Source organism: Schistocerca cancellata, chromosome 10 (assembly GCF_023864275.1).
Source record: "Schistocerca cancellata isolate TAMUIC-IGC-003103 chromosome 10, iqSchCanc2.1, whole genome shotgun sequence".
Classification (NCBI taxonomy): domain Eukaryota; kingdom Metazoa; phylum Arthropoda; class Insecta; order Orthoptera; family Acrididae; genus Schistocerca; species Schistocerca cancellata.
In genome coordinates this window covers 75,513,008-75,525,201 of record NC_064635.1, presented here as the reverse complement: position 1 = coordinate 75,525,201, position 12,194 = coordinate 75,513,008, and positions in this window count along the sequence as shown.

The window sequence follows — 12,194 nt, the reverse complement described above, 5'->3', positions numbered from 1 at the left end:
TGCTGTGTTGTTTGCAATAAATTTAAGAACTTTAGTAAATCACCAGTCTTAGCTGCTGTATTGGAGACAAGAAATGCTCGTCGCTGCAGCAGATGGAACAGTTTGAAAAGTCATGTGGCTGTTGCCAGGCCTCGTGTCGGCTGTTAACATGGAAGCCCTTCACAGTGCAGTCAATATGTATACTATCAGCACATTTGATTGCATGTCACACACAGGCCACTCCATTTCTAGAGCTCACGAAGAAGGCACTGGGATTTTCACATGGCAGCATGCTAATGGTTTACTGTGAGTACCTCAGTCTGGTGAAAATGGCAGACACCAGAGCCAACTGTGGTAAGAAACATGTAGTAGATGATAAAGGCCGCTAACAACAGTCACCAATCACAACAGTTGTAACAGAACACTTGGCATAAAAAAAATTCGATTGAACTATGCAACACTACATGAATGAACTAATATTTGCACAGTCAGTAGATAATGATAGCACAGAAGAACAAAACAAAATCCCCTTCATTCAATCAAAATCATGTTCAAAAACTACCTGAAATGTACTCATTATAGTGCATGCAAAAATAACCAATAATAAACTCATTTCACAAACTATCCAGAAAAATTCATAAACCACAGCTTCCTATGTAGTTTGTGTTACTGCCACAAAATTTAATGAAGTATTGCAGTAAACTCTAGTCACATATTTCTAGATTCCAATAATTACCAATAATTACCAGCTCCATGTTATTAGTATTGTTCAGCAAATTTATATGTTAATTAATAGGTGTGTGAAAAATTAAAAATAACATAACAAAACATTCACAGTTATGTTTATCAGCACTACATTTTTTTTCTTTAGCAGTAATAATCGCAAGAAAGGGAAAACCCGATTGTTGACAATAATTTTCGTGCATGATCTTGTTATTACTTCACATTTGTGAATATGCCAACAATACTTAATATTCAAACATTAATTCTAGTTCAAATATACTACTTTCGAAAAATAAGTTGGGGTACTCAAAGGTGTATGCCTGCTAAGTTCCTCACCATCAAGAGCAACGAAGGATCATTGTGCAGAATTGCTTGCTCATTACGAGGCTGATCAGGACACTTTCTTGTCGAACATCGTCACAGGCAATGTAATGCACGTTCATCATTCACACTGGAAAGAAAATGGCAATCCACAGAATGGCTCTGCACCACCTCTCCTCTGAAGGAAAAAGTTCCAAGCCTCACCCCTCAGCCGGTAAAGTAATGACGACAGCCTTCTGTGACTCTGAATAGGTAGATCTTGTCCTCCTCCATGGTGCAACAATCAACTTCAAAGCTGATTGTGCTACCCTCAGGAAATTGAAGAAACGGTTTCAGTGTATTCGTCACCACAAAAATGCAAACCAACTTCTTCTCCATGACAACTTAAGATCTCAAACAAGTCTGTATATCTGAGAGTACCTCACAAAACTTCATTGGAAAGTTCTCCCTCATCCATATACAGCCGGATCTCACACATTTCAAATTCCATCTGTTTGGCCCAATGAAGAGTGCACTGCATGGGAAGCATTACATGGGTTATTGATGCAATAAGACGTTGGCTCCGAAGATGACCTGTAGATTGGTACCGTGGGGGCATACAAGCCTTCCCAGTAAGGTGACATTAAGGCTGTCATACTGAATGGAGATTATGTTGAGAAATGGGGTTTTGTACCTAAAAGAGTGGGGAATAATATGATGTATTGGAATACTGAATAAAACCAAGTTGCTTTCAGAAAAAAATGTGTTGCATTAGTTACTGAGTGCTACTGGTACTCGTTAACCCTTTCTTTACCAGTGTAGCTTATAAGAAACATCGTCTTTCCATAGATGTATTTTGCATCAAACCGAATTTAACTACTCTTTGCCACTGTTTTCTTGAAGTTCCATGCCAGTAGCGACTGTTCCTGACAACAAATGGCAGGAACTAATGCGCGGGAAAAGGAAACAATTGATGAGCGTGGCTAGTTGCTGCAGTCTTTATAGTGAAGATTTGATGATAAAAAACGCGTAAAATACGCAAGTTTTGCACTTTCGTTTACAGTGAAATAATTATCATGTGTTGTGACAATCCTTCCAGCATAAGTACATCATACATTTGACATGCATAATGATTTACAGATAAGATAAACTGCGAAAAACCTTATGCTACTTCAAAGCAATAATGGAATTGAGTGGAAATTCCGCAATATAATGCCCCGCTTTACAAATCTATTGATGTAGGTGTTTGAAATTTTGCTTTGCAGGTATAAAATCACATTCTAGACTTTTTAAATATTGCGTCACTATGTCTGGCTTTTTGACTGATGCTGACCTAGAATATATTATGAATTTACCCGATAATGAGTTCATTGCATACATTGATGTCCCTGATGGGGATATAGCAGATGTTGGGGGCGAAGATAAAGATGAAACTGTCGAAATTGATGAAAGTTCTCAAGCTATTTCCGAAGCAGCTGTCATGAATTTCATTCAGATGGTGGAAAAGGAGGATGGAGCTGAAATTTCGGCAATTAGAGAGGAGCAAGAGACAGAATATGAATTTCCAAAGGTAGGGATCACTAACAGAAGTAACAATATTGAGAAAGTACATACGTATAAGTATAATTACGTATTTTAGACGTCAATATCTTTAAATTTCAGGCTGATGCAGTCAGGAGTGGTAAAGTTATTGATTCTCAGCCAAAATCAGATGTAAGGGACAACAATACAAATGTAGGAGCACCATCTACACTTGAGCAGCAGCAGCAGCAGCAAGTAAAACATAGATGTAAGCGTAGTGATTATAAATTTAGAAAAACTGATTTTGTGGTACAAGACACAGAATGGAAAGGATCACCACCACCACCAGTAGAGGAAATGACACCTTTGCAATATTATAAAATATTTATGAATGATGGCGTATTTGTACTCATTGCTGAGCAGTCCAATATCTATGCTTTGCAGAAGATTGTTTCTTTGCAGACGAGCAAAAATGAAATGGAGCAGTTTGTTGGTATTTTACTGCACATGGGCATAATCAAAATGCCTTCATTCATTTATACTGGTCGAATGAGTGTAGGTATTTACCAATAGCTGATGTGATGAGCAGAACTCGCTTCTTCTGGCTACTGCGGTATTTTCATGTTGTCAGTAATCAAGACTTGCCTGAAGCTAATAGTAATGGTGACAAACTCTTCAAGATTCGCCCACTTTTATCTGCATTGCAGTCATCATTGAAGACACTCCCTCCAGAAGAATACCAAGCTGTTGATGAACAGATAGTACCATTGAAATAAGCCTCACAAGTGGGGCTACAAATCTTTTACAAGAGTTGGTGCTTCAGGCAAGATGTATGATTTTGAAATTTATGTTGGCAAAAACACTTGCAGTGATAGAGGATTAGGTTTGTCTGGGGATATTGTTTTGGCATTGATGGAAACATTGCCAGAGAAACGGCATTTCAAAGTGTTTGCTGATAGTTGGTTTTCGTCCATACCATTAGCAATTGCCCTGAAAGAAAGGGGCATTGAATTCTGTGGCGCTATCAGGACAGACAGGATGCACTTGTGCCTCCCCAAGATTAATTACTTACATCAGTCTCAAAGCTATATGCTGGTGATTAGATGTTTACTATTTAAGTGGTGTTTATCACATGAGGCCTTTTTCTACACTTGCTAATTTAGTTTGTAGTTGACAAAATGTTAGGTAACATGAATGGTTAATAAATTGAGATTTCATTAATGCTTTCATGTGGTCTGCAGACCACTTATGGGGACTTCTCCATCACTGCGTTGTTCTGAGCATTTCTCACTCATCTTTCTAGAATATCTGAGAAGCTAACCATTTTCTGCACCCTGGGTGTTCTATTCATTTCCAGCCACCCCCCTAGCAGCTCTTCGTTTTCTTTACATAACGTTCTGACCATAGCTGCATCACTCTAGTTTCAGTGCTCTGTGCAACCATTCTTATTGAAATTTAAGTAAGATATAATTTACATATAAATAATTGAATCGTGTCACTTTATGGTAGGTGTGATTCTTTCTGCTGAAGCTTTTATGTGTTGCACTTTTGATATCAGTTGAGTCCATAAAAACTGTCAGATAAAGTCGTGAAGGGGAAAAAAATTATAAAAAAACTGTATGTAGTTGCTTCAAACAAAGCACTGCACCGACCACTCTTAGCTGCTTGCATATTTCCAAAGTCCATGTCTATGAGCATCTACTGCTCAGTTCCTGAATTGTCTACATTCTGTCAGAAAGTGTATCACATATAAAACTTGGAGTTATGTGGAATTTACATTCCAGAAACCAAACATTTTGATAAATTATTTAAATGACTGTGTTCTCCTTATACAATGTTGTTGAATATTTTGGATTTTGAATTCCTTGTTCAGTATCAGTTTTGGGTTTGTTTAGTTTTGGTTTTACAAGTTGAAATGTGTGATAGTGTTGTGTGATTTTTGGATACCGCATCCTTGTACAGGAGCCAGAAAACTAGCTATTTGTGCGAACAGCCAGAAAGTAAAGGGAGAACATACTGTTCAGTCTTCAGTCCATGTGTCGACCTCTCAACTTGCCAAACCTGAAATGAAGTGTTCTGACTCTCTAAGAGCAATGCACAGGAGTGACAAACCATGAGAATAAATAAATGTCTACTGTTGTTTAACTCAGCAGTATATTCTGACAAAAATTCACACGCACAAGTACTTACTAGCTTTTAACATCATGAAAACTTGTTCTAAGGTACTAAACACATCACAAAGTTCACAGACAATTTCTACTCTTTATTCCTCATTTCATAAAGTTAATTGTTTGCCTTAAAGTTGGAGAATAATCTCAGATATTGCCCTTCGATTTTCTTCAATACAGCAGATGGCACATGAAACAGAACATCGAAAATGAAACACGGGGTTGCCTGTAAATCATTAATCCAGTTAGGTACACTTTTACACAGTTTCACAATATACATGCAATACATCATTCAATGGTAAAAACAGTCATGTCAGTCATCATACCTCCATCCGAAGATTAAACAGACATGGACAGAATCATGGCACATTCTGTAGCAGAGAGTAAAACATTCCATATGGTTGATGGTGAGGAATATTGTCCAAAGTGCAAACATCTTGATCTTTACTTAATCACGGTGTGGACAGCAAATGAAACACTCTCTTCTAAGTGGCTTCCAGTGTCAGCAGCTGTGTTCACCCAGCACCCTTTTTGTTTACAAAATTATTTAGATTGTTGTTGGTTGAAGACATACAATGATCCCAATTTGTCTTGAAGTATGCCTGTACTCTATCTATATTGTATAAAATTCTCAGCCCAATGACTTTTAAACTTTAATTTTCAACATTTATAAACAAAACCAAGCATAGATAGTGGCCTCTGAACAGTTTCTTTATAATTTCTATATCTTTTGTTAAATTACAGTGTCATGGTGTAAGTTACTACAGTTTTATTACTACTTATATCAAATACAGTGCTGTCATTTTAGATTTGTGTCTTATTTACTTTGGTAAGTTATCTAACATATTTTGCAGCTTTTGGCATGAAAATTGGTTTCCACCTTCTTCAAAAAGTAAAGGAGGTAGCTTCACGAAAAATTCTACGATATGTTTTTATGAGAAACTTAACGTAATTCCAGGGGTAGAAATTTCTAATTTTAATGTTATGTGCTTTTAAGATTTTGTAAAAAGTGGAATAATTCATAAAATGAAAGAGAAAGCTTCATGAAAACTTAAAACAAAGTTTTTATAACCAAATGATTCTAATTAAAATTTTGTCAAAACTGGAATCTCGAAGAACCTGATCATTGGATCATGCTGAGGTCCGAAACTGTTGACATTGGTTTAATTTTGCATAATCGGAGCAAGTTTTGTAGTAATATTTAAACATGTAAACATGTAATTTTACATAAGATTCTTATACAATATCTCTGTTCACTTTTTCATGGCAAAGCCTGCTTCAGATAAGAAAATACACACATTCACACAAAAAAGCACACCTCATCCACACATGACTAGTATCGCCAGCCACTTCGGCCAGATATAGCTGTCGTGTGTGCATGAAGTGCGGTTGCTTGTGTGAATGTGTGTGTGTATTCTTGTCAGAAGAGACTTTTGCTGAAAGCTCGAAGTGTAACAGTTTTTTCATTGTGCCTTTCTTGCAACGCATCATATTTATGGTGAGTAGCAGTCTGTTCTTTTCATAATAATGGTTAACAGAGCGAGAGAAATTTCTTAGTGCTGATCAGGCAGAACTGAGCTTTTCAGTCAATGTATCCACCTGCTGCTACCACCATAGTTCTGGATGCCCAGAAACTTCACACACAGAGCCTCAGTGTGTACATGTCCATTGACCTATACTTCTGGTTCCTGTAACTCGTTCTTATTTGTGTGTAGTTTCGTAATACAAGTTTTTGCAAGATTAAAGTTTAACCTGTCAGCTGTGAATAGACTGCAAGCCTTTCTTTTATTCTCATGGCTGTGTCTGCTATATATGTGATTGGGCCCTTTATCAGTAATATCCTTTTCATCAGTGGATATTAGTTTTTCAAGAGGAGTCCACTGCCCCAGACAGATCAGTATTGTAGACTGACAACAGAAGTGGACCAAGCACTGAATCTTGTGGTACGTACTCAATAATTTTATGATACTGCCTATGTGAAAGCCAAACTGAGTTGTTAAAAAGTAGTTCGACTATTCAGCTGTAAACAGCCTTCTCAAAAAAATTTCAGAACACAGGGAAGACAGAGATGCATCCATAGCTGCAGGTCAGTTGCTTTTATAAATGGGTGTTATTACTGCATCTTCATCTTTCATGAGAAACACCTTGACTGATCACAAAGGTAAAAGAAAGGTAGCACTACCAAACTGGCACAAGATTGTGCTTGACTTAATGCTTTTAGTGACCGAATAATTTTTGTGATCTCTCTAACAAATTATTTAACAAAACTGATGTCTGCTGGTGGAATAGGCATTGCCTGTCTTAGTAAGTGTACTGGACCTGCTTTTGACAGATTATTTTCTGTCCCCATGTTTTCAAGTACTGATAGGAAGCGCTCATTGAATTATTTGAATTTTATATCATCTGTCTTGGAGCTACTGTAATCTGGAAGTTGCATATCATATCATCTGTCTTGCTGCTGTCATCTGGGAGTTGGATTATCATTTTCTTTGCAGACTGCCTTCAGACAGGTGATGGAGATGTTTTTGTGAAGAAGTTACTCACATCCATTTGCTCAGCTAAACGAATCTGTACCTTCGGCAAGATAAGAGCACAACTCCCAAACTGTATCGGAACGAGACTGTTCTGCAGCTTAAAAGTCTGTGCTGTGCAGGGACTCAAACCCATGACTGTGCTGTTTGCAAGCAATTCTCTCACTGCTGAGGTACCCAAACTCATCTCAGAGCTGACATCTGCCAATACCTCTTTCCTACTTTTCAAAGCAGTGTGCACTACAGTGACACAAAAGATTCATTTTGGAGACACCAGGACTGTGGTTAAAACATATCTTCACAGTATCCTTTCTTCAAGAATTGCCATTCAAATTCATTTGATAGAGGTACTCAAGGTACACTCTGCCACAAACCGTCAGGTGGCTTGTGGAGTATGGAGGTAGATGTAGGTGTAGAAATAAAGTATGTGCTTTTCTTCACATAATTCTCTCTTTTTCATATGGTTGTCATTCAGTGCCCTCTTCGTATGAGAGGGCTCATTTTTTATACTTGTGCATAATAAAGAGCATTCAAATATGACACAAGTGTTGTCTTTGCCATTCTCTTGATAATATCAATTTGCCCTCGAGTAGGTGGGTTAAATAAAGTAGGAATTGAATTTTCACCATATATGGTTATTTATAGAAGTTTGGCCCTTACACATTATGAATCTAAATATTGTAAGCTATCACACCAACTATTTTTAACTGAAAAATAAAATAAAATATTAGAATTACATGCATTTTCCTGAAGACTTACAGAGATACAACTTTCACCTACCTAAGGCGGTAATGTGACCATTGCCATCGCAAAAGGATCTTGTTTTTCTGATTTCTGAATGTATTTTCTAGGCATTTTGATGTCCTACTATGTGAAATGTTACCAAGTAGCAGATCATTCTCAATCAGATTTTTGTATCAGGCCAAATACAACAGAAACGATTTTAAATAATACACTCCTGGAAATTGAAATAAGAACACCGTGAATTCATTGTCCCAGAAAGGGGAAACTTTATTGACACATTCCTGGGGTCAGAGACATCACATGATCACACTGACAGAACCACAGGCACATAGACACAGGCAACAGAGCATGCACAATGTCGGCACTAGTACAGTGTATATCCACCTTTCGCAGCAATGCAGGCTGCTATTCTCCCATGGAGACGATCGTAGAGATGCTGGATGTAGTCCTGTGGAACGGCTTGCCATGCCATTTCCACCTGGCGCCTCAGTTGGACCAGCATTCGTGCTGGACGTGCAGACCGCGTGAGACGACGCTTCATCCAGTCCCAAACATGCTCAATGGGGGACAGATCCGGAGATCTTGCTGGCAAGGGTAGTTGACTTACACCTTCTAGAGCACGTTGGGTGGCACGGGATACATGCGGACGTGCATTGTCCTGTTGGAACAGCAAGTTCCCTTGCCGGTCTAGGAATGGTAGAACGATGGGTTCGATGACGGTTTGGATGTACCGTGCACTATTCAGTGTCCCCTCGACGATCACCAGTGGTGTACGGCCAGTGTAGGAGATCGCTCCCCACACCATGATGTCGGGTGTTGGCCCTGTGTGCCTCGGTCGTATGCAGTCCTGATTGTGGCGCTCACCTGCACGGTGCCAAACACGCATACGACCATCATTGGCACCAAGGCAGAAGCGACTCTCATCGCTGAAGACGACACGTCTCCATTCGTCCCTCCATTCACGCCTGTCGCGACACCACTGGAGGCGGGCTGCACGATGTTGGGGCGTGAGCGGAAGATGGCCTAACGGTGTGCGGGACCGTAGCCCAGCTTCATGGAGACGGTTGCGAATGGTCCTCGCCGATACCCCAGGAGCAACAGTGTCCCTAATTTGCTGGAAAGTGGCGGTGCGGTCCCCTACGGCACTGCGTAGGATCCTACGGTCTTGGCGTGCATCCGTGCGTCGCTGCGGTCCGGTCCCAGGTCGACGGGCACGTGCACCTTCCGCTGACCACTGGCGACAACATCGATGTACTGTGGAGACCTCACGCCCCACGTGTTGAGCAATTTGGCGGTACGTCCACCCGGCCTCCCGCATGCCCACTATACGCCCTCGCTCAAAGTCCGTCAACTGCACATACGGTTCACGTCCACGCTGTCGCGGCATGCTACCAGTGTTAAAGACTGCGATGGAGCTCCGTATGCCACGGCAAACTGGCTGACACTGACGGCGGCGGTGCACAAATGCTGCGCAGCTAGCGCCATTCGACGGCCAACACCGCGGTTCCTGGTGTGTCCGCTGTGCCGTGCGTGTGATCATTGCTTGTACAGCCCTCTCGCAGTGTCCGGAGCGAGTATGGTGGGTCTGACACACCGGTGTCAGTGTGTTCTTTTTTCCATTTCCAGGAGTGTATTAATCAATTAATTCAAAATCATGACAAAGGGATAGAATGAGGGTTGATAGTTTTTTATATAAAAGCATTTCCAAGTATTATGCATGGTATATGGAAGTAACTATCACTAGGGTAAACACCTTGGCCACTTTACCAATGACTAGCATGGCCACTTTCTCTGATTGGGCACCATGCTGGCATTACTGGTTCACAGATGAAATTACCAAACTGAAAGGAACAAAAAGGAGCTAAATTTGTAAGCCAAAAGACATTTAAACATTGATATTGTAAAAAAAGTTTAGCTCTATGTATTAACTAAATGAAACACGTTTTTAGTCTTGTTTCAAAAACTTTGTTATTACTGTACAATCCAGGTTTCGGGCTATAAACTCATTTTCTAGTACATAACTGATCCCAAAAATGAGAACAGAGCCAAGGTAAACATGTTAACTTTTGAAGTACAGATTCTCAGCTTACCAGCTGTTGACAATTTTGACAAAATTACATATGGATTTACAAATTTTATTAGGGCAGTATTTGCGATAACTATGACTAAATATATTAAATTTTCATTAGGACAGCATTTACAATAAGTATGATGAAACATACATTGGAGTAGAGATATGTATGGGAATAGAACATTGTTATGTGAATGAAGGCACCAAGTAGACAGAAGAAATTAAGAAGGCAAAGCAACAATTACTACTTCAGTATTGGAAGAACAATAAGTTCTTAGTCACGAAAAAACTTAAAACTATGACGGAAAGCAGTAACTTCATTATGACTAGAACAGATAAAGGAGGTCCTGTAGTCTTGCTAAATAAAGCCGATTATACAAACAAAATGAAGAATTTATCGTCAGTGCAGCTTGAAACACTACAGAAAGATCCACAGCCAAATACAATGACCAGGCTAAACAGGTACTAAACAAGTGCTCCAACATATTTCCTGAATATGTTTGTAAGAATATTCTTTGAATGAATTCTAGGGCTCCACAGCTGCATGGCTTACCCAAACTCCACAAACCAGAAGTTCCAATCTGATCAAAAGTATCTGCAATACAAGCACCAGTACAAAATATTACCAGGAAGATCAACAGCATCTTGAGGGAAATTCTGAACTTCCTGGAAAATATAGCATTAAGAACAGTTTAGATTTAGTTAACAACTTAAATGATGTGAAGATTCCATCAAACACAAAAATTGGTCTCTTTTGATGTACTGAGATTATTCTTGAGCATTCCTGTGAAAGACTGTATTGACGTTTCGCAATCATTGTATTTACACAACATTAATCCAGAAGAACAGCTGAGCATAATTAGTATAGTGGAATGTTGTTTAAATCAAATTATTTCTTTAAATGCGAACATTTTAGGTTAGACTTTACCGTGACTCTTATTGACATTAAATGAAACAACAAGTGTACTGTAACCAGTATTGTTTCTGCTTTCAAGGGAGTTGCTGTAAGCACGCAGATGAGCTCACCCTAATCCTCTTTGCTAGTGGAAATGTTCATGAACAAGTTGCATAAAGCTTTTCTTAAGAGTGAACCATTGGCATAACATGTTGTGTATTGGTACAGATATGTTGATGATAGTTCCTATATGAGGAAATGTTCCTCTGCACAACTCCACAAGTTCATTGAAAATATGAATCAGTGGGATACTAGCATTAACATCAGCAAGGAGTTTGAGAGTTCCAGCATTAATTTCCTGAACATCAGCTTATAGATAGGATATAGCAACTATAAATTTAAAATTTATGGAAAAGACTTCTTTACTTACACATTCGTCCCAGCTTTCTCTCAACATCCTATAGCCTACAAACATGCAGCTTTTCACCACATGATTCACCACCCCCTTTCTATACCCAAGTCCCAAGAAGACTAAGACCAGAAACTCAATGCAATAAAAACAATAGCAACAAATAATGAATTTCATCCCAACATTATTGACAAAATTCTAAATAAAAACTGAAGAAGCAAGCTGGATCCCTACTGCACCCAGTGAATAACATAGGTAGATTGGAAAGGAGATGTCGAGTTTTCTTTTATCGATAATGCTTAAAATAGGATAAGCAACATTTTAAAAGGGAAGAGTCTCTCTTCTTTGTCCTACAGACAGTAGGTAGATTTCTCTTCAGTTTAAAATATCATGGAAAGCTGAATTGATAAGATCATCTGCCAAAAATGTCAATGTTTCTGTGCTAGCAACACTGAGAGGTCAAGCTGTGCTCAGAGAACACCATATAAGTGGGAGATTAAAGAAGTCATCATTGCATGATTGAAAACCAAAAATACACCATAGAAATAGAAGTGCTACACATAGAGGGAGTGCAAAGCTCACTCAGATAGAAATTTTAGAAGGTGAGATACAGATGTGTGTATTCCCATATTTATTATCAAATGAAGAACCTCAGTTCAATTATTCACGCGTTTTTGGGCAATATTGCAACTCCCCAAGTAGAAGAAAAACCTTGGTGCCTTCATTCATATAATGAAATTCCATTCCTGTGCCTAGCCTCATGCCAATGTACATTTAGTCATAGTTGTTGTAAATGCTATCCTAATGAAATTTGTAAATATGTTTAGTCATAGTTGTTGTAAATGCTGTCCTA